Source organism: Pseudochaenichthys georgianus, chromosome 2 (assembly GCF_902827115.2).
Source record: "Pseudochaenichthys georgianus chromosome 2, fPseGeo1.2, whole genome shotgun sequence".
Taxonomy (NCBI): Eukaryota; Metazoa; Chordata; class Actinopteri; order Perciformes; family Channichthyidae; genus Pseudochaenichthys; species Pseudochaenichthys georgianus.
This window is the reverse complement of record NC_047504.1, coordinates 5,382,134-5,405,854: the sequence shown is the minus strand read 5'-3', so window position 1 is coordinate 5,405,854 and position 23,721 is coordinate 5,382,134. Positions and strand designations below refer to the sequence as shown.

General features: G+C 41.5%; 1 protein-coding gene across 2 annotated transcripts in view; it reads left to right on the top strand.

Annotated features, from left to right (window-relative positions):
- The window catches only part of LOC117460568 (beta-1,3-galactosyltransferase 1-like), a 103,257-nt gene that overhangs the window by 29,536 nt on the left and 50,000 nt on the right, over positions 1-23,721 (top strand). For both annotated transcript variants that reach the window (XR_011644531.1, XM_034102088.2), the window contains exon 2: positions 19,979-20,026. The gene's annotated coding sequence lies outside the window, so the exon portion shown is untranslated. The remainder of the gene's footprint in view (positions 1-19,978; positions 20,027-23,721) is intronic.

The following is a 23,721-nucleotide window of genomic DNA, read 5'->3' as shown; positions in this document are numbered from 1 at the left end:
ACATTACACATTTGTGTGCAAATCTTGACGGCGTTTCCCAGCTCCAATTGCTCATGTCTATATATTCTAATGCTCTGAACATGACCTTTGCAGAGGAGCGGTAAAGCAGAAATACCAGCCAATTGAGTCTAAATGTGCAGAATGCCACCTAGTTACGAACCCGCAGTGTTACATCTGACTGCAGGAGAGGGGAAGAATGATGCCCTAAGGGGAAAGGGAAATGTTAACGTCACATTTAAAGTTTTATTTCATCGGTAACCTCTATAAACGCTGTCGGATTGTTCTTTGATTCCTCTGGAAGTATCAAAAGTGGGTAATTCACGACTCGTTCGCGGCTAAGTGCTAGCATGCGGCGTGTGTGATGAAGCGACTAAAGCCCGGACACGTGCACCTGCTCTCCCACTTGCAATACAGCTTTGTCCCGTGGTGACTTTCACCTTGCTGTGTGTCAGAAGGAGACAAGGTGCCTTTTCACTGAATAGTGTACTCTCTGCACAAAGACAGTTACTTCTGTGCACAAATGATCTGTTCAAACCTGGCAAAAAGTCCACAGGCCTTCGCTTTATCTTTCTCAAGTCTAAGGGAAAGCAATTTCCGCTTGCTGCTCTTTTTTGTGTTGCCGACAACTTTTTGCACATTTTTGAAACCATTGATTTCTCCGAAGTCATAATGGGCTCTGCTGGAAGAGAAGCGATAACTTTGGAGTGAACAAATCCCTTTCATGTAGAGTGCAAGCTGTCCCCGCCGCTTTAAGAGTTTCCAAGGCAACCGTTGGCTGCTTCCTTTTAGGTGCGAGGCATTGTTCACTGCATGCATTCAGATGGTAATTGACAGTTATGAAAAGGTTCTTTTTGCGTGTTGAACAATGTGAACGTCTTTGAGGGCATGTCGGCATGGAACCTCTGTACAGTAGCCTGAAGCTTTTGAGCTGCCTTTGACACTGGTAAAATACCCAGTGCATTTAGCAGAAAGGCGGGACACAAATTATGCATTTAATATGTAATTCTGATATCTAATGACATTTATAGCCCATGAAATATTCAACCAAATTATTGGCAGTTTAAATTGTAATTTAAAACGATAATTAGTGCAGCCCTACATTCATGTCTTGCTCTTTATCGTCACAGTTACAGACAGATCAATTGTAATGTCATCAAGTGTAAAGCATATTTTCACACTACATTTTTTTTCCAGATTTATCACAAGTGAAATTGTAAAATGTAACGATTGTATTTCAAATCTCAGATTGTCCTCCTATCATGCAGGTGTACAGCACACCTCTCCACTGACACATTGTGGGCAGCTAAAGTCTTATTTCCAAATATGTTCCGTTTCCCTTCATGACTACTGACTGCCATCTGTGATGTTTTCATCCGCTCGTATTTATCAGCAGGACTTTGAAGCTCCAGGATGTCAAATTGAGCATTTTACTCCGCTATCATGTTGGTAAATGGAACCTGCGAACGGAGAGCTACAGTACAGGCGGCGTTATTACAGCAATCTGTGGGGCTGATTACACTAATGATCACTTCTCGTGAACGAGCAGGTGGCATTCATCAAGATGAAATGAGTCATTTTTGTCAAGGTTGTGAGATTCAGGGGAATATTAGTTAGACTACATGTACTGGTTATCATAGAGGGTTTCAGGGATGGCTTCCTCTGGAGGCGGACCCAACCGTTAGCATTGGGATTGTATTCAACACATCTTGGCAGAAAACACACATTTATGAAACAGATTTTGTTCAGCGGGATAATCTCCATAAATCTCCATCACTCGAATGCTTTTATTATTTACTAAACTGTGCAGTCGGCAGACGTAAAATGCTATAAACAAACAACATCACATGACTCAGCATCGCTAGCTAACGGCAGCTGGTGTTGGCTTGATGGCGTTTAGTAGTCTCATTTGAACACTTATTAGCAGACACAGAAAGGCTTGACAGATATTATGTCCTGAAAAAAATCGTAAGCTTTTTCACAAACCTCATTTCAGGCCGGATTCTAACCGGAACAAACCTGTTCAAAAAACTGCTAACTTCGAGACAAGGGAGCAGTAAGGGCTCGAATGACTTGTATCCGTTTTCAGGACCTATTCCTGCGCCACTCTTCTTGAATATAAAGTTGTGCCCACGACTGAAATGAAGTCATTCTTATTAATATAGTTACACTGTTTCCAACTGATATCCCAAACTCTTACGCAGGCGTCTTTCTCGGCCTCCGTGAACGTCTCCATCGTCCTCGTCGGTAACATTAACCTCTGCCAGTTCACCCTGCGGCAACACGGCATCCAATGAGCAGCTCCGCTTTGTCAACCCCCAATGTCTCGCTCTTTAGAGACTATGACGCAAAGAAATGATCGCCCTGCATATTCATCACTATTACCAGTGAGCAGAGTGTGGATCTAATTGAATATGTAACGCAGGGCTCGGCTCAATGCTGGGGAGATGAACCGCAGAATCGTCCAACGTCCAAAGGGAAATACTGCTGCGAGATATGTGGAGTCATAACAAACACGCAGCCTGGACACAAAGTGTAAATAACCAGATTAAATCAGCGGCTGAGCTGTGATTGAAACGCCTCCCTCCAGGCTCCAATTAATTGTCCGTTTCACCGCCGACAGTGCCATAAATAAACTGAAGAAGCAAAGAAATGAAGTGTTAACCTCTTTGTTATGCGTATTCTCCATGCGAGCCTGGGTCGGCCCATGCGGTGGTGGAGTGATCGCTACAATCAGCTGTTAACAGTGAGGTATGAAGGAACCCTCACGTTTCATTAATAGCCGCGTTTGAACTGGAGTAAAAAGCCAGCCCTGATTGTCCCGAGGGCTGGTGGTATCGTTACCCGGCTGAGGCTAGACGTTGGGTGGCGGCGGGGTCCTTCTGGGACTCCAGCCGGCACGGGGCGGGAGGATGAGAGAGCCCCGAGACGCGGTGGTGTGGGATGGGGGAGCAGACAGGCCGGGCCTTCAGAAGTCTGACAGCTCCCCAGCAGAGAGGACAGGGGGGATGATGGGAGAAAGAGGGGAGGAGGAGCAGAGGCGTCTCACGGAGATCAAAGGTGCTCTTATCAAGGGCTCGTCTTCCTTTGACAGGGGCGGAGAAGGGGGGGGGGGGGGGCTTCAATGGGAAGTCAATGACGGCTGAGGCTGTGGAGCTATAACAAAACCAAAGAGCAGACGGTAACCCTTTTACCTGTGGCTCCATTCCTCTACAGACTCTCCATATCATTTATTTGCTCTGCCCTGAGAGCTTTATGCATTTCTAATGTAACGCGCTATACACTCAGCCAGCGGATGAATTATTTGTGTATGCGTGTTCCTCATACTAGTTCACCGGAGATGTGCTTTGCAAACCACGAATGAGATGAGGTCCTCAATCTATTTGAGTAGGCAGTATGTCAGGAAGCAATATGTTGCACTCTAAACCGAGTCCCTATCTCTGTTGAGCTAACGGAGTCCCTTCACCTCAGGATTCCTGAGCACAACAAAGCCTCTGAAGGTGCTTTGCTCTCGTCACCTGTGTGCTCACTGTTGCCTCATTTTTCACCGCATTATATAAGTGCTGTATCTCTATGGACACGGGACAATCATGGCTAGAAGTGGGAACAATTCAAAGTGTGCAGTGTAGCCGTAATAATCCTAAATAGCAACTTTTCCAAGCTCCAACCAGTGCAACCAATACTGGAACATAAACGAGGGCTCTGCCTGCTCTCCATGTTGAACTACTTGCGTGTTTCCAACCTCTCCTTGCGGCTCGGTGTAAACAGCCTGCAGTTAAGTCGACTTCTCACTAAATATAGTTTAAAAATAGTCATTTAGCGTTTCTAGGTTTCCTGAGAAGCAGAGAAAGTCATTGTTCTCTATAGATCCGGGTTGGCTTTCAGGCTCATTTTCATGTATCTTTCTTGACAGAAGTATGTGTCACACATGGATAGTTCAAAGACCTATAGACCGTGAAAATCTGGCTATGTTTTACCGTTTCTGCCTATCATAAATGGAGTACTTTTGGGCTGGGGAAAAAAAACAACAAAAAAAGATCGTCTCTTCGAGGAATGTACAGTTAATCTTTCTAATTTGTCCGTTGGAGCTTTCTGAAACTCGAGGGAGTGCCTCACCACGTTATTAGAATGCAGCGTTTCCATAATTTACACTGATTCGCTCAGGTGAAGGGGGGGGGGGGGTTTGAGTCATTTGTTTGATCATTCACGTGTCACGTGCCATATGTCAGACTCCACTGCTCCCGTTCTGATCAAACCTGAGAGAACATCCCACAGCTGCACCCGGCCTTCAACATGGCTTTGATTAGCTCCAGGTAGAAATCAAGGTGGAACACATTAACTTTCATGCTGGAAATGCCTGGAGAGCGTGTCACTCATTAAGCATGTTGATCATGAACTGAGAGGATACAGGACGATCAGGGAGACATGACCCACTTCTGCCTCCTGAGTGGAGGAGGAGGAGGAGGAGGAGGAGGAGGAGCTCGGCAAAGAGCAATGTCTATACTGGATGTGGGATGTAAAGGTTAGCATCAAGTGGAGGGTTTATGAATAATGTGAATGCATGTCTCTTGTGGAAATCTCTGCTCCATAAGTCAGACGTATAAAGATAGAAGAATGTTCCAAGCCTGCAGTGCAGCACTGTTTGTAACACATCTATAAGTGATGCGGGAATGAGTCCTAAACCCAGAAAGGTGTCGGCGTCGAGCACTTCCTGTTCTGGTTCGTCTCATAGTCAATAGGTTATTGGATATATGCATGCATTAGCGTCTGTGGTTAATGTAAGCTAACGGAGTTTTTACGTTTTGTTCCATGACATACAAAACTTCTGGTTATCTGATATCCTAAAATAAGATCTTAGGATATCACAAGCTTTACAGATTTGACATGAGTCCAGAGTCCTGCCTTGCCTTTTGTCAAGCCCTTGCAATGCTTACTTACGGGTCAGCCTACATACATCCTTCATCAACGCACCGCCTTGAAGACGCGCTGGGACTAGACCTGGCTTCTAAAACCCTCTAACAGCAGTATGGTCTTGCACTTTCTGACATTTGCTTTCCATGAATGTCTGAGAGACCTAAATCTTTGTGTTCAAGGACTGAATTGACAGGATCTCCGATTCTAATGGGAATCTTAATTAGGGCTTTAATACCGCGGTGTGCATTTAAAAGGTCAACCAATTAGACCCATCGTTATGTTAAAGACACCGTGACAGGCCTCGCACCGAGACTAGTGTGGTGTCTGCTTCAGGTGCGTAATTAGAGTAATCAATATCTAGGCCATTCCCAATTAGATCTGGGTCATTTCCATTAAACATGTAAAAAATCACTTCTTCATGCGCCGCGCGTAATGCTCTTAGAGAACCAGGCACTGCTTTTAAATTTAATGAAGGCACATTTTAATCAGTTTGCCTGCTTATTGCGTGCCTAAAACCCAACCAGGTCCACTTAAAATAGTACAAAATAATAAAACGGAAAGCCATATCAATTGATGCGTGATTTAACACATTTTGAGTTGGTAAACTTCATGTACATTCACTTTATTGAATTGTATATTTATCCATGTCTGATAAGTTTAGTGCATCAGAAGTAATTAATATCAAATCCAATAGATCTGTCTTCTAATCGAGACCCTCAAATATTTGGGAAACATTTAAAAATCCTCCCCAAAATACAAGGAAACGTCCTGTTTGACCTACACTGTACATCGTAAATACATCTCCCACCAATATAAATACTGGTATTGTAGAAGTATGAGGGGTCGCAGAGGCTGGAAATGCACAACAAAAAGCATTTAACTGACAGTCGAAGTCTTAATACTACCTTTTCTAGTTGATATCTAGTATCTATAAGTGTTGTAGTGTTTGTGGCAAATCCCAAACACTGATTTTTTTGTCCGTAAGGAAGAAAGAAGTTATTTTTGTATGTGTAAAGCAGCAGAGTTGTTCTTTGGTTCAGAGCAGACTCGTGTGATCTGGATTTGCGGTTGAATTTTAACGAGAACAGAATCCAGTGAGCAGGAAATGTGACCTTGAAGTCTTGTCCTCCGGGCGAACACAAAGACTGAGTTGATTTTTCGGCTTAGCATGTCTGCAGAGCGTGATTTTACCTGCAAAATGTTTGGAATTAAAAACATTTAAAAACATCGTTTCCATATCTGCTGCCGGAGACTTTGTGAAGACAGCTAACGACAGCTGACAGGAAGTATTCAGGACGCCTTCAAGCTGAAAGTTAATTATCTCATCAGGCCCCGCGGGTAATTCAGGATGTTGACGGTATCTGTTCCGAGCTTTCAGACCACACAAAGGCACGCTGTGATTGTGACACACACCCCCCCCCCACGGTTAGCAGTCAGGATTGTTGCCATGTCAATAGGAAGTGGAGCCAGATGATTAACAGGGTTGTCAGACATGTCCATTAGCCATTATATTTATAATAGAGAGAAACAGTAATCCATGAAAACCCCAATGTAATCCTTTCTGTATTGTGAAGGATTCCTTTCTCCTCAGCAATGATTTCTCTTTTCATTTTCTTTTGAAGGGCAGCGGTTCATAGCTCCGAATCCAACACATCCTCACTCCCAGGTCGGCCTATGTTGACGTTATGTCAAGTCCCCTGTGTCTGCTTTTTCCAACGCAAGGAGGGGGGCCTTAGCGTCCATTTTCAACGCAGGGGGGGGGCCCTTAGCGTCCATTTTCAGCTTTCCGGGATGTCCATATGCTTCTATGGACGCTCATGGAAGCACGGCATTCGTTTGTGTCGACTGCCCTTAAAGGCAATGTGAGCGTCCATTCTCATTGGATAGCGGAGAATTGTACACCCGGAAGTAAGTATTCCCCTTACTGTCGATTGATTTCACAGTGATATCTGCACTACTCATCGACTAAAAAACACCAGATTATCCTTGTTAATTACACAACATTGATTGGTTTAAATTGTGTGCAATGCTTTTGTATTTTTCCCCTTCGATTCGGAGAAACAAATATTTTTTCGGAGTAAAGGATGGCAGAAGACACTACACTACCCAGAATCCCCAGCTATCGTTTGGACTACACCATGTGCTCTGTTTGACAAACCCCTTGATAGTCCTCAAGCTCTGTGATTGGAGAGAACTACACATGCTGGCTATTCTGTTTCGCAACATGTTCTCTATGGCACGTCTCTACTGGGAGTTGTAGTTTTAAAAGACGTTTTCGTATTTCCCATAATAAGAAGTTGCCAGTATTAAACTTTGTACATCCCTGGAGGTTTAGGGGATAGGAAACACTCACATTTAAAACATATAATTAATAAATGGGTGCAAATTGCTTGTGCCCATAATGGGCAGCATTAATATATATACCCACACGCCAGCTAAGGTCAGAAGAGCTTTATTTAACAGCTGGACTTATGTTTGTGACCCCTCCTGTTGTTAATTGATAACATTACATTACATTACATTAATTGATACGCCTGAAACATGCACTTGTCAAGGTTCAGAGGCACATTTTGCAAATATCGATCAGCTTAAGATAAGATATACTTTATTGATCCCAAGTTGGAACATTTGCGTTACATCAGCATGTGTAGCAGTTAAATATGCAGTTGTGTTTATTTGTAAATCATTTAGTATAATCACACAAATTCTGTGTTTTATATTCAACAATTCTGTGTTCTTTATTTATTAATTGTTCAATACCTGACAAGGCCGGAGATGAAATATCTACATACATCTTATAAGAGTATAATACATTATGTATAATATCAGTTAAAATAAGTGCTTCAACATAGTTGGAGGTATGCACAAATATTGACAGATGTCTTGTAATGCACTATTGAGGAACCTGCGACCCAAGTTTTTCATTCAATGCAGAACTACACCACAGTTGTGTAGGCCTATATGATATGTCAATAAACCTTAGAACATCTTGAAATCTTGAAAGGGATGTGCAAAATAGTCATTATATACAGTCTTTAATTAACTATTAGTAGAGAATAACGAGTAATGAATATACTTTATAGGGATCCTATTAATATCTAATAATAAAAATAATGAAATTCAATAACATGCTTTAACCACTAGGTGTCCCTTTATATCAGCTGTGCACCTTTATGGTGTAAATAAAGCCTATCTACCAATTGGATCAAATATAAAAGTGAGCCGAATTAGTGTTGATACTGCAAGGAGACGTATTGTGTGAAAAGAAATGTAAGATGTTGTTTAATGGCTGATATATTTATGATCCACGTCACGTTTTCAGTTCCTCATGTTTGTCTAGAGGTCTTCTCATCAGGGCTCTAAAAATACAGAACTACGGCAGATATGTAATATGTAATGCAGCCGAACCGTGTATTACAAGCCGGTATGTGATGACCTTCAAAGAGAAAAGCAAGCACACTCGGAATAAAGTATTGTTTTATTTATTTTTTAATGTTTTCGGTCTGTTTCCGGTATTTGTTAATGACGATGTGCTCTGAGATGTGAGACTGGAATTGCACAGGGGGAAATAACGTATCTTTAGATGCGGATTTTGTTAAACTAATATGTTTAGGCTGTGGACCAACACTATACATTGACGGGGAAGGGGGTAGCAATAAAGATAACACCATTAAACAGTTACACAACATAACAGAAATAATATCGATAGCAGCGTCCCAGCAACCACCTTGGTAACAATGAAAACGTTATGGACACAATTTTCGTGAAGTAATCTTCGTAATAACTAGCAAACTAAAGATCATGTACATCCACTGCACACATAATCTGAAATAACAACTCATATTTCTCGCATCAAATGACATCAAAACGCATTTTAATGGCCAAACTAACTTTAAAATAGGCATTTTACACCGAGAATAAAACGAAGTTCGGCCATGTTTTTTTTTCTGCAGGGAGAAATTTGAAGATCACGTGACGTCAAACAGAGCACATGGTGTAGTCCAGGGGTACTCAAATACAAATCTTAAAGGTCCAAAATAAATGTTTCAATAAGACAAAGGTCCGTTTATTACGGTCATTCAAACTTTTAAACAATTGCAACAAGATTCTTAACACGAAGTTGCAAAAACAAAAATAATCTGTATGCAGCAGTTTTCATTGTTATTGTGTCTGTGCTTGACCCCTCTGAGTCGCAGTGTAAGAGCTGCACAGTATGAATAAAGGCAGCTGCACTCTTTTTCATTCAGCATTCCCATTATTGCTTTATAAATGTCTTCCCCCCCCTTGTGTGTCCACTGAGGTTCGTCAGGCCCAACACATCTTCAACAAACTCCCCCTTTGCCTCATCATACAAACTCACAAACACCAGCAACTGAGCAATGTCAGTGGACTCATCCACAGCTAAGGAAATGCACTGTGCATTTTTTATTCCATCACAAAGCTGATTAATCAAATCACCAGCAAGTATTTATGTTCTTCTGGTTGCTGTGGAATCTGAGAGGGGATTTGCTTGATTTGACCTGTTATTTTCTCTTTTTGTTTGCCTTTAACATGGTCTCCATCACTTCAGTCATGCATTCTTTATACTGCAGTTATTATCCAGTGGAAAGTCCTTACCTACTGGCCTAGTTAAATCAAAGTGGTTACCTTTTTTTGGCTGGGCAGTGTATTTTTAAAAAAAAGTTATTCATGTTTTTCAAAATGAAATGAAATAGGTAAAACATGAAATAAAATAATCATCAGGTAAATAAAACGTGGATACCAAAATGAAAAAATAGAATTAATAACAAAGGCTGTAACATTTCTTCAAATTAAAAATGAAAAAAGAAGGCACTCACCATTGCTCCGTTAGGACGCATAACGAACATTTTATAAATAAAACAATACAGATACACTTTTATTGGCTTGGTTTAGTCACAAGTTATATGTTCATTATAATAAGGGATGCAATTAAAAAAAGGTTTTAATGATGTTAACCCTATTACTTTCACATCTGGGACCGAACCATGACTTGAAATGCAACCGAAAATGATCCCCTTAATGGCACACAGGAACAATAACAATTACACGCTACAAATATCTTTTTTTTTACAAAGCACGGCTTTATTGGGCTCTTATGGTAATTTCCGCATCGAGCCGTCACTGACAAACAACACGGGGAGTATATTCGGGGCGAAGAAGTAGCTCATCGCTCATCTCGGGGTGCATTTTCACAACAAAGATGTGCTCCCAGAGGAAAGGGAGACAAAGTCTAATGACGGCTGGCAGCACAAACTAAAGGTGCATTTAATCTCCCCTTATTATTCCTCGTTGTTGAATAATTAAGACCTATTGTTATTTCTCGGGCCACCCACTGTAATGATGGCAATAATTCATATTATGCTGATTAGTGCGGTGACATGGGGGGGCGTAATGCATTCCACCAGGCATCTTTTTTTCCGGCGTTATGCTAAGAGGCTTCACACAATGATATGAAATGTGTGAATTAGCTTCTATAGGCCACTACAGCATCATTGTGATGCTTTCATTATTCTCTGTATAGTAAGCCAATTTGAAGGTGAGTGCTCATGAGTGCACTCACAAGTCTGTGTGTGTGTGTGTGTGTGTGTGTGTTTCCCCCCCCCCCCCCACCCAGTGTGTGAGTGGCGTGTTAATGGGAGGCTGCGATTACTCCGCTGACATCTGACTGTAGCTGAGCCCTGAACACTGATTCCACGGACACACAACGCCACTCAAATCAGAGGGCAGGAAGCTCTTCTCAATTACCCAGAGCGCACTGCTCCCTGCCTGTTAGCGGTGACAGCGCTCCTTCCTGACCTTGACGCGCTGCTTGCTGTCTTCAAACTGATGGCAGGGAGACATCATCATTTTTATACTTTTATTTATCTCTACTCTAGCTTTACTAGCAGCTCGTTGGCCCCCCTTGATTGATCTTAACTACTGCTGAAATGATTAGCTGCTAATTGATTTGTTAATCGACACAAAATCAATAAGCAACTATCTTTATATTATTGATTGAGCTGTTGAGGTTTTTTCTCTGTTTTTTCCAATGTGAGCAGTTAGTTATTTCCCAATTTCATGTCTTTTAGACGTCTTTAGGGTTCTGGTAGGATACATCATGATGGGCTAGGGCAGGGGTCGGGAACCCGCGGCTCTTTAAACCCTCTACTCTGGCTCCCTTGAGCTTAGACAAAAATAAGAAGGAAATAAAATAAAAATATTTGTAGGACTATTTATATTTTGTTGCACGCTTCATAAATAAAAAACAAAACGGTTTTAATGAGGTCAACTAAAATGTGCGTCATATCCTGCTACGGTCCCCTTTTCTTGCAGGTGAATAACCGGACCCCTGGCTCCATGAGCGAATATGAATACATCAAAGAAAAGTAAAGTACCGGAGGAACACAGAGGGTTTAGTTCTGCGTGGACAGAGTTCTGCTTTCACAGCAAACGATGCTGGCTTACCGGTATGTTTGATATGTAGAGAGAAGTTGTCAAGGTGCTGCAGCCTTTACGTATCGGAGGAAAACCACGGAAGAGGAAGACAGCTGACGATCTTCAGTCATAATTCAATCAGTAAACTCCTTTCAGGGTGCAGCTATAGGTTTTATTTATTTCAAAGTGGGCCCATTTTAATTATATTCATTTTTTTTTTTATTCTCCTTATAAGAGTTATTTGTTTATTATTAGAGGTTAACAGTTTTATATAATGTAATAAATGCAAATAAACTGTAGTTTTTGTCTATGATGTAACAATATATACAACTTTATAAGCTATCAAGCTATAAAATATGTTTTGCGGCTCCAGACAAAAAGGGGGCAAAATGGCTCTTTTGGTCAAAAAGGTTGCAGACCCCTGGGTTAGGGTGTTATGATATTGTAAGGTTGACTATTGGTGCTTTCACAAACTATTTACCCATTGAGATGTTTCACTCATCAGCAATGTACATCAACTGTAATGACGTAGTTGACATAAGGAAAATGACAGAAAAGCTCTAACAGTGTGGTTTGTTTTGTATCACTTGTAATGCAGCCTTCAAAGCAGGAAAAGAGCCCATATTCAGATATATACATCTGACATATCATCTTATAACCTCTATATCAATATAATGTCGGTAAATTGCACAGTGACACATTTCATAGTTAAAAAAATAATGAATTATTCCCTGAAAATAATGAGCAGAAATAGTTGTTATCTCACCGTAGACTGGTGTCCAAAATATATCCCTATTAATTATAGTCTACTGTGTTTACGCTTTGACATTTGATTTGACTCTTTGCATTCTATATCCTATAAATTGCTCTGAGAAAGTTGCACAGCGTGGAAAACAGGGTTCATTTCCAGTCTGAAAATCTGCAGTTTACTTCTCATTAACAACAACTGGAAGACATCCTAAATATAAACCCATAGTGAAACATCACAGTCATGTCCATTGTGCCAACTTGAAATTCTTCTGGAATATAATAATTAGTCAGTGCCATCCTGAAGGAGAGTGAAAACCTGAGAACCTGAAATCGGCTGCGTCTGCCACGGAAGCTCACAAAACTCAATTTGATGAGTTTCTTTTGACCTTTTCTGGGCGCGAGTGAGCCTCGAATGATAAGTTCTCATAAAAGAGCAAACATCAATAGAAGCCTCCACCTTCTCCGTCTGTTTGTTGTCGTAGTTAGATTTAGCAGCGGCGCGTAGCATACCGATGAGATAAATACTCTTAAAACTCCCCTTGTTGTTGATGTCAAGATATATTTGCTTTGAGCCTTATGCAGTTTATATGAAGCAGAATGCTGACTCATCGTTTCCTTCTGTGACTGAATGGGTTCAGCTGAATTATACAGACTTCTCATCAGCTTTTAACACCATTAAGCCGAGTATTTTAGCAAATATTTTAACTGAAGAATTCTCACTTGAACCTGGTCTGATCTCCTGGATCGTTGACTTCCTCAGCTGTAGAACTCAGCAGGCAAAATAGGCATGGCACTTTCTGACACAACAACTACCTGGATAGGCTCACCCCAGGGATGTGTCTTATCCTCTCTTTTATTTATTTTATACACCAACTCCTGCATCAGCACTTTTCCCAATAGGCCCTTTATTAAGTATGCAGATGATACAGCCCGGGTCAGCCTCCTCTTTGATGAGGAAGAGGAGCATGGGCCTGTCCTTGACTTCTTTACTAACTGGTGTGAGAAGTCAAACCGGCTTCGAAACACCTCAAAAACAAAGGAGATGGAAATTGATTTTAGAATAGCACAATCACCCTACCCTACTCTTTTATTAAATAGCGAGCCCATTCAATGCGTCACTGAGTACAAGTATCTTGGTGTCGTGCTTGACCACAAGCTCAGATGGGATGTTTGGTCTGAGAAAATAAAAGCTAAGTCTCAACAAAGAATGTTTTTTTACGTAAATTATTGTCTTTTAATGTCGGCAACAGAATGGTGAAGATGTTTTATCATGCTTTTATCGAAAGTGTGCTCTCCTTCGGCAACGCAACTGAGGCACAGAACAAGTCAGTCAGGAGGGCCGTAACATTGTCCAGTAAATTGGCAGGAATCTCATTTGATAATATAGAATGCTTATATAAGGACAGACTTTTAAAATTGGCACACAATATTGTGAGTGACCTGAGGCACCCTCTCGCCTCTTACTTTGAACTGTTGCCATCCAGGCGGAGATATCGTGCCCCTTATTTAAAAAAGAGCAGATCTAGGCTGTCTTTCGTCCCACTAGCCATCAAACTCCTGAATAAATGATGGCTCGGACGCACTGTTTACCCAGCTGGTCTGGCCCTATCCCCTCTATTTCGCAAATGAGGGCCTATAGGCCCCTCGTCATGTCTGCCGATATCTGGTTTTCTTATGTCTGTTTGTTTTGATCTGTGTCTATGTTGTTGTCAGTGATGTATTGTCTTAACTTTTTAAATGCCTGCCAGTGATGTGCTGCAGCCATAGGCGGCGCGTGAGGCTCAGGTTTGGGAAGGCTAAATAACTTTCTTTTACCTGACGCTGCCTTCCTCCGGCGTCTATGGAAAAGAGATCAACTCAGTGAAAGCACCGCCTGCTGACCAATCAGAGCTCAGTGTGCGGAGTTTAAATCTATCAAGTCATATGACAGGATAAAGGAAATACAGTTTAAACTGCCGTTGCAGAGAGATGCCGACGTGTCGCACTCATCATTCATATCACACTGATATCACATCATCAATCAGATCATCGATCATATAATATCACAATATCTCATTATCTGAGTCAGCTGAGCCGTATCTGGCCGTGCAACACTCAGTGTCACACACTGTATGCAGAAGCATTATTTTAAGCAACACATTAGCTTGACGAAACACTCAACTCAAATGTAATTAAAATCAGATCCACTCGTCTTATGGGGCAGTATCATAAAACTGTTACGCTTTCAAACACTCGGTAGTTTACTTATTTTTTAACCAGTTGTTCTGTATTCACCTTGCAGCAACTCTGTGGCTTGTTTCCTGGATTATATGTTTCAGTCATGGATGTTTAAAGTTCATATTTGTCTAATATTAGTTTACTTTTCATGAATGAAGTATGACTCTGCGCTTGTCCCTGTTTGTGATGTTGCTAACCCCGCCCCTTTCACGTGAACGCGCTCTCAGCTGGAGAGAGAAACCCTGCCAAGGACAAGCGGCAAGAGGAATCAAAACAGGAGAAAGACACATCGCGCAGAAAACTCTGATGAATTATCACTGCACCCGCCTGAGGAATGTTCTGATTATGGGAGACCTATGAGACACATGGAGGAGTCTCCACTGCCCCCCCCCCCCCCCCCCCCCCCGCCTTTGAGGATACTCCGTTCACCCTTTCACCCTCGCCCACCATCCTGGAGATCGTTGAACACACGAAGGAGATACAGAGGGTTGGCACCGATTCCTTCCTGGAGTTCAAAGACCAAACAAAGGCGATACGCAGGGCTGGCAGCATGTCCTTTACCCCCGCCCCTCAACGACGCCCACCAAAATCACCGCAGAGACGCGCACCATCTCCCCCGTCTTCATCACCGTGCCTACGTCAACCATCCCCCCCCCCCCCCTGGCAGCATGTCCTTTACCCCCGCACCATCTCCCCCGTCTCCTGATAAGGATGTGTGTGTACAAAACAAAACAAACTCTTACTGATATGTGCTGGGTCCAGGCTCAAGGGCGTATGGCACTCTCAACTCTTTCCAGGACATGCCGGGGCCCTGCCTGCCAGTAGCTTTGCCGATATCTGTGTTGATAGGTAATAGATTAAGAGTGGTGAATCAGCTGAGAAACAGGAAGCGCTCAAACGTTTGTGTGAGTTTATCTAATTTAGCAGTGATTCCATGTCAGCCACAGCTTGTCACAAAAAACCTGACTGATAGTGTGTTTAACAAACTTAAACTAGCTTTATTAAATGTCAGGTCTTTGGCAGGAAAAACATTTTTAATCAATGATTTTATCACTGAGAACAATCTCGATTTTATGTTTTTAACAGAAACTTGGATTGAACAAAATAACAGTGCAGCTGTTCTTATCGAATCAACACCTTCCAACTTTAGTTTTATGAGTCAGGAAAGAATGCAAAAGAAAGGGGGTGGAGTTGCTATTCTGTTCAATGATTCCCTTCAATGCAGGAAGACATCATATGGAAACTTTGATTCTTTTGAATATGTGGCCCTTCAGCTGAAATGCTCCTCTCGAGCTTTGTTCCTGAATATCTATAGACCACCCAAATACTGTGCAAGCTTTTTTGATGACTTTACTGAACTGCTGTCTATAGTGTGTATTGACTTTGACCGTCTAGTCATTGTTGGTGATTTTAACATCCATGTTGACAACCCCCAGGACTAGTGCTGCGTACCGGCAAGCCGAACCGGTACTGGATTTGTAAAAAGTTTCGGTTCAAGTCCGGTTAAAACCGGAACGTCGGGAACCGGTACTTGGACTCGCAAAAAAACTAGCACTTACGTATATTCTGGTGTCTGTTGTTATTTAAACATTCCCTGATAAACGTTATTCAGCGTCAATAAATGAGTGCTAATCCCAGTGTGCTCAGTGTACAACATCACATGTCATTTCACCTTCGATTCACGGTTTGAAAACGTAGCCTTTCGCCACATGCTAATGCTAACCGGAAGTGAAGCATTTTCAGAATAAAAGTATTAGTTAAGTTAATAGTGTGAACTTCCGGTTTTTTCAGAATAAAACTGATTTAAATTAAATAGTGTATTTAATTCAAAATTACGCCATATCAACATTGATTTTAATTTCTAACAGTATGTATGTACATCACTATGTATGTAGTATGTACTGTATAATGTACACATGTAGAGTTGTAGAAAATACATGTAGACAGTACAATACACTCTGACTGTACAGTCACTACAGTTTAGCCTATACTGTATAGTAGGTGTGTAATAGTGTAATGCGTATAGTCTACTCTACACTCTACCTTTCAGCAACGTTTTAGGGATTTAGGCTCAGTCAGCTCAGGGACTGTTTGGTTACTTTAGTTTGGTAAATGAAATAAATGTTTGAACTTTGAGTCCGGACCTGAACCTGAATGTGAGTCCAGGTACGCAGCACTACCCAGGACAGAGGGGCAAAAGAACTGTTTTGTGTTCTTGATAGCTATGGACTGACTCAGCATGTGACGGAGCCCACGCACAATAAGGGGCACACTCTGGACTTAATTATCTCAAAGGGTCTGAATATCTCTAATGTTGCACTCTCTGACCATTCCTGTGTTTTCTTTGAGAGCTCTATTTCTGTTCACACAAATGTTCAAAAAGAGGTAACCACAAAGCGATATTTAACTGAAAATACTAGGGAAATGTTTACTCAGAATTTTTCTTCCACACTTGCCCCTGCGAACACCTCAGTAAATGAGCTAGTAGATCATTTTAATTCAAAAAATAAAAATGTTATAGATGCCATTGCTCCAATTAAGGTAAAGGAAGTGACTGGGAAGAAAATATCTCCATGGAGAAAGGCCATGACCGTGAAAACAGAAAAAAGAGAATGTTGAAAAGCTAAACGCAGGTGGCGAAAAACAAATCTCCAGGTTCATTATGAAATCTATAAAGAGAGACTTGGCCTTTATAATTTGGATTTGAAAAACGCACGACAATCGTTCTTCTCTGACATCATTACCAAAAACAAAAACAACGCACGTGCCTTGTTTGCTACCGTCGACAGACTAACTAACCCCCCAGTGTCAGTAGCCTCTGAATTTCTATCCACCAGGGCGTGCAATGATTTTGCCTCCCTTTTCACTGACAAAATTCAGAAAATCAGACAAGCAGTCAGTGCCTCTGCATCAGGAACAGCAAATGTGTTGTCTCTGTGTCCACTTAACATCAAGTCAAGCACCATGGCACAATTCCATCAGATTAATGATAAAAACCTAGAGGACATTATACAACTTCTGAAATCCTCCTCCTGCTGCCTTGATATTATTCCAACAGGATTTTTCAAAGATATTTTGCCCTGCATGGCCTCAGAACTACTTCATATAGTAAACAAATCTCTTCACTCAGGTATTTTTCCACAGGCCCTGAAAACTGCAGTCATTAAACCGCTCTTAAAAAAGAATAATCTAGATGCTTCAGTAATGAACAATTACAGGCCCATATCAAACCTCCCATTTCTAGGTAAGATCATTGAAAAAGTTGTTTTTCAACAGTTGAGTAATTTCTTGCATTTAAATAACTGTTTTGATGTGTTCCAGTCAGGCTTTCGTCCAAACCACAGCACTGAGACTGCTCTTATAAAGGTCTTTAATAACATCCACTTAAACACAGACAATGGCAGAACTTCAGTGTTAGTATTATTATATCTCAGTGCTGCGTTTGACACTGTTGACCGCAATATATTACTAGACCGACTGGAAAACTGGGTGGGACTTTCGGAAACAGTTCTAAATTGGTTTGAATCCTACTTAAAGGACAGAAACAACTTTGTTTCTATAGGTAAATACACATCTGAGTTGACAAATATGACATGTGGGGTACCTCAAGGCTCCATCTTGGGGCCTCTTCTCTTTAACATCTACATGCTACCACTGGCTCAGATAATGAAAAACAACAAAATAAGTTACCATAGCTATGCAGATGACACACAAATCTACGTAACACTTTCACCAGGAGACTATGCTCCAATTCAAACACTGAGTAAGTGCATTGAACAAATCAATGACTGGATGTGTCAGAACTTTCTCCAATTAAACAAAGATAAAACTGAGGTAATGGTTTTTGGAGCAAAGTCGGAACGTATAAAAGTGAGCGCTGAGCTTCTGTCTGCAATGTTCAAACCAACAGATAAAGCCAGAAATCTAGGTGTAGTCATGGACTCTGACCTGAGTTTCAACAGTCACATTAAAACAGTTACTAAATCAGCCTACTATCACCTAAAGAACATATCTAGGATTAAAAGAATAATGTCACAGCAGGATTTGGAAAAACTTGTCCATGCTTTTATCTTCAGTAGACTCGACTACTGCAATGGTGTCTTCACAGGTCTCACTAAAAAATCTATTGGGAAGCTGCAGCTGATTCAGAACGCCGCTGCTCGAGTCCTCACTAACACTAAGAAAGTGGATCACATCACTCCTGTTCTGAAGTCTTTACACTGGCTTCCTGTGTGTCAAAGAATAGATTTCAAAATACTGCTGCTGGTTTATAAAGCTTTGAATGGTTTAGGCCCAAATTACATTTCTGACCTCCTGCTAAATTATGAACCATCCAGATCTCTCAGGTCTTCAGGGACTGGTCAGCTTTCTGTCCCCAGAGTCAGAACTAAACATGGAGAACCAGCGTTCAGTTATTATGCTCCAAGTATCTGGAACCAACTCCCAGAAACCTGCAGGTCCGCTGCAACTCTGACTACTATCCAGGCTGAAGACTTTTCTTTTTGTCGCTGCTTTTCATTGAACTATTCATATCTTAGACTGCACTGTAACTTTTATCCATGTACTTTTTCTTTTAATGTTTTTAATTTAAACTTAATTAATTTTTTCCATGACATTTATGAGAGGGACTGCTCGAAAGTAGGATATTTGGGATATCCATCGTAGCCAGGGTTTACGATCAGTTTTTAGGTGAGTTGTACTGAGGAACAAGCATCACAGCACCGACGGGGGGGAAATAGTGTGTTGGTAACACGGGGTGTTCAGGTAACCCTTAAAGACTTTGTTATGGAACCCAAAGCAGAGTAGGGGGCTAGTACACCCTCCTGAGGGTCCGATTGTGGATGTCATGCGAGCATAACATGGTGAAAACAATCAGTCTAAATTAACAATCGGGACAAAAATGTTCGGATTAAAAATCAAGAACCGAAATAATTGAACTATTCATATCTTAGACTGCACTGTAACTTTTATCTTTTAATGTTTATTAGCTTTTTTTTTAATGACTGATTTTAAATGCCATTTTCTTAATGTCTTTCATTTTTTGTTTTTGTTTTAATGTTTCTTTTATTATCTTTTACTGTTTTTAAATGCCTTTGTCTGAATGTCTTTCATTTTTGTAAAGCACCTTGAATTGCCTGGTGCTGAAAGGTGCTATATAAATAAACTTGCCTTGCCTTGCATGGCTTGATTTACCAAGTTGATAACCAGCGTTGTAGGACCGCTCGTTTGTTAGGGTTAGTTTAGATAACTCAAACATATCCAGGGTCTGTTGAACTGGCTTTGTAGCACAGGGCACAGATGGCTGCATAGCAGCGCTAATGTCAAAGACACAAACATTATACATTATATTTTTATTTTACCAGGATGCAGTGACACAAATATTTGGGAAGGCTTAGCCTTCCCCAGCCTACAGCACCCGCCGCCCCTGGCTGCAACCCATTCTCCCCTCGGGGACTAATAAACGAATACTATACTATACTATACTTATATGTACTATTCATGTTAAAAATATGCTTTTTACAGATTCAAAACTATGCCTCGGCAAACATGTTTATTTTTGTTATATTGACAGCTGGCCTTAGCTCTAAAGCCACACAGCAGCATCTAATATCCTTTCTTTCTTTCTCATATCACTTGTTCTGACCTGTCTTTTTCTCCTCCACAGATGGTATGAGGAGCCCATATTGCCTCGGCTGGGAGCCAGCTGTGTCAGGTAGGCTACACTGACCTCAGCTTGCTGTCCGTTTGTCAGAGCGCTGCTCACTCAGGGATGTAGCCTATTTCTGCTTTTTTAAATCCGGTCCAGTATTTCACATAACTCTCTCAGCTGGAACGGGAAGAGAGGCTTTGAATAAAAGTTATTGTTTCCTCTGAACTTCACTGCTTCAATCTCAATGTGTAATGAAGCGTAGGCTTTGTCACACTTGCATGAATTGAACTCTCCTGGGTTCATCAAAGGGAATGAGTAAACTGAAGAGAGGTGCTTCCTGTGTTGCATTTCAGTTCCTTTCCCCTTCCCTTTCTCATGCTCTCCAGCAACACACTAATATATGCAGTTTATTACAGATTCTCTTGTATGATATAAGGGAAAAGGAGCTTGTTGTAGATCGGGTTTTTCTTTGTACTTGTTTATCTTAGAAAAGATATGGATGAATGAATATGATATGGAAATGATATGCTCCTACAGCTGAGCACTGTTGGGACGTTATGTCCGTTACCTGACTATTGGTAGTGTTTCGTGCCTGCACCACGTCTTTTTGTCCGGTCGGGTCTTGGTAGACCAGAAGATGTGGGGTTCATAAAAACATTTTCTTACTCCATATAAAGCCACGATTATTGTTTTTATATTACATTTTATAATGACTTTTTTTGCCGTCCGTGAGGAAAAGACATCAGAATACTGAAATCTGTTTTTTCCTTCTAATTTGTTATTATTTGGTGCAAGCAAGAAACACACTACCAATAGAAATACATTGCTTTTAAAATCGTTCTGTGTGACACGGAAAAAATGTGAAAATGGTGTTGGTGAACACGAATCAATAGATGACATGTCGTGCCTATAACACCAAATGGCGTGAGACCGGGTTGGTTATCGAAACGAGAGATCGCCTAACGTTTCCTACTGGTTGGCTTTATTGTTACAATGAACTATCACAATATGAAGTGTCACTTTAGTTTCAAAAGTCCAAGCATACAGTTGTGTGTTGTGCAACTCACTCTCGTTGTTTAGCTTGGCCAAACATGATCAGAATTATTTTGGACAGAAAATCAAATAAATACAGTTTTTTCGAGATGTTTTCACAGCAATATAGAACAATATTAGAGCGGTAACTTTCACCTGGTTACGTCCTTAACACAACACAAATGATACAAATGAATGTAGAAGTCGTTTTTTTCTTCACTGCAGAATAAATCTTGCGTCAAGAATTGTAAATGTTTCACCAGTATTAAAATAAACGACTATCAATCAATCAATCAATCAATCAATGTTTATTTATATAGCCCAATATCACAAATGTTACATTTGTCTCAGTGGTCTTCACAGTGTGTACAGAATATCAGTATGACAATACGACACCCTCTGTCCTTAGACCCTCACATCGTACAAGGAAAAACTTCGAAAGAAAACCCAGTTTTAAAGGGAAAAATGGGAGAAACCTCAGGGAGAGCAACAGAGGAGGGATCCCTCTCCCAGGACGGACAGACGTGCAATAGATGCCGTGTGTAAATTGAAAAGATAATACATTTGCAACATAGGTAGTCCAAATGTTTGGAAATGCATGTGTGTATAATAGGAAGATGAATCCACGAGGATATCCATCGAGGACCTATGATCCAGGACCACAGCCACGACTCAAGATCCAGCGCTCGCGATCCAGGACACAGGACCGCAGGATCATCCATGACTCCGGATCCCAGCGTATATAGACACCAAAAAGAAAGACATTTGGGGAAGCTGGGTTAATCGGAACATGAGTGTACACGGGTATAGACAGAGAGAAGGAAGAAGTAAGATGTCCCCCGACAAACTAAGCCTATATCAGCAAAACTAGGGGCTGAATCTAATCAGCCCTAACTATAAGCTTTATCAAAAAGGAAGGTCTTAAGCGCACTCTTAAAAACGGATAGGGTGTCTGCCGCCCGAACACAAACTGGAAGCTGATTCCACAAATGTGGAGCTTGATAAGAAAAGGCTCTGGCTCCCATTGTACTTTTAAAGATTCTAGGAACAACCAACAACCCTGCATTCTTGGAACGCAATGCCCTAGTAGGACAGTAGGGTATAATGAGTTCTTACACGTCTCTTTAATAGCATGCACCCCTGGCCACAGTGTGTGAGGACGGTGTTCCGTGTGCAGTTGCTCGTGGGTATTGTAACAAGATAATGTGTCTGAAATAAGACATTAAGAAGTGCCTCTGCACTCGCCGGCAGAGACACAAACAGTAAGCGTACATATGTCAGACGCTCCCTGCGAGCTAAAGTTCAAATCCCCGTCATATGCGAGCATCCTTAGCGCCACGGGCAGGGACTCTGCGAAAAGGTCAAATCTCACACGAGTAAAAGAAATTGCCGCCTTTCGCTTCCCCTCACCGTGCTGTTTTTAGCCTTTGCTGAGCATCAGTGACGGCTGCTTACTCCCACACACCTACTCACCACTCAGCATGCCCAATGAATACATGAATCACACTACACATCTGCATATAATTACCATCTGAAGAGTGTGATGTCATTCAGCTCTGCAGCCCGGACACATTGTGTTTCTGGCTGCATTCAAATCGGTAATCACTGAGACATTCCAGTTTCATCAATAAAGGGGGGCTTCGAGAGGATGTTCAGGAGAGGGCATTGAAATAAAGGACATGCCAGTGAGAATGGAAACCCCTCTGGTTCCAGTGGATCATATTCATCTTGTTGAACTAGCCGAGGAGGAGGAGAACAACATTGTGTTTAAAGCTAATCAAGCACACTACAAATGGCCGCTCCACACAAGTGTAGCTCGAATGTAATACTGAATGCGTGGGTGATTCACACATGTGGAATATTTAGAGAAAAGGAGTGGATGCGTTGATGCGCCCTGGGGACGAACAGTCGGGATCTCCTTTGAACTGCTTCCCCACATCAGGACTCTGTTCAGTCTGAGTATTTCGAAAGAGTGAAAAGCACCACTTTACCCACATTTAGAAAACTCACTCTTTTAAAATATTCAATCAACCCTGGAGATAATTCCTCTGACAAGTCGGAGGAATTGATTTCTTCTTGGTGAAATAAAGTGACGCTGTGATGAATTGTAGTTATTACACAGCAGCAGGTTTAGACGCAGCTCGCTGACACAGATCCAAATATAAGAAAGTGCCAACATCATTCATCTTGCTCTATGAGCCGTCTCCTTGCATACAAACACATTGCTCCGTCTTTAATTGCTTGTCTTAACAAGGAACTCATGCATAAAGTGTGGATTTAAGAACACAGACTTATCTTTGCATCAGAATGAGCTTATACCAGACTCGAGATATTTCCTTTGATTTCATCATAATGCCGACCGTCTCTCTAGAATACATTTCCGATGGATTCGTTGCTCAGCCGGTCCCAGCGTTCGTCTACCAGCAGAGTTGCAGGCTAATTGAACAGAACGTGGCGATCCAGCTCCAGGCTTCACAGCTTCATCATCGTTTCTCAACGACACCTCAGCGGGCACTTTATCACGTCTCGAGACCAATTTCTCAATCTATTCCCCTATGAATACATTATGCCACCAAGTCGTAGATCTTCCCCGGCTGGCCTTGTGGCGAGCGGACAACCTTTTGGAGTAAAGTGCGAACACGGGACACAGTTTGTATCTCGGTGTGTTCGGGAGAACGCAGTGAGATATCTGCGAGTCATGTGACCACCCAGAGACAAAGCTCTCC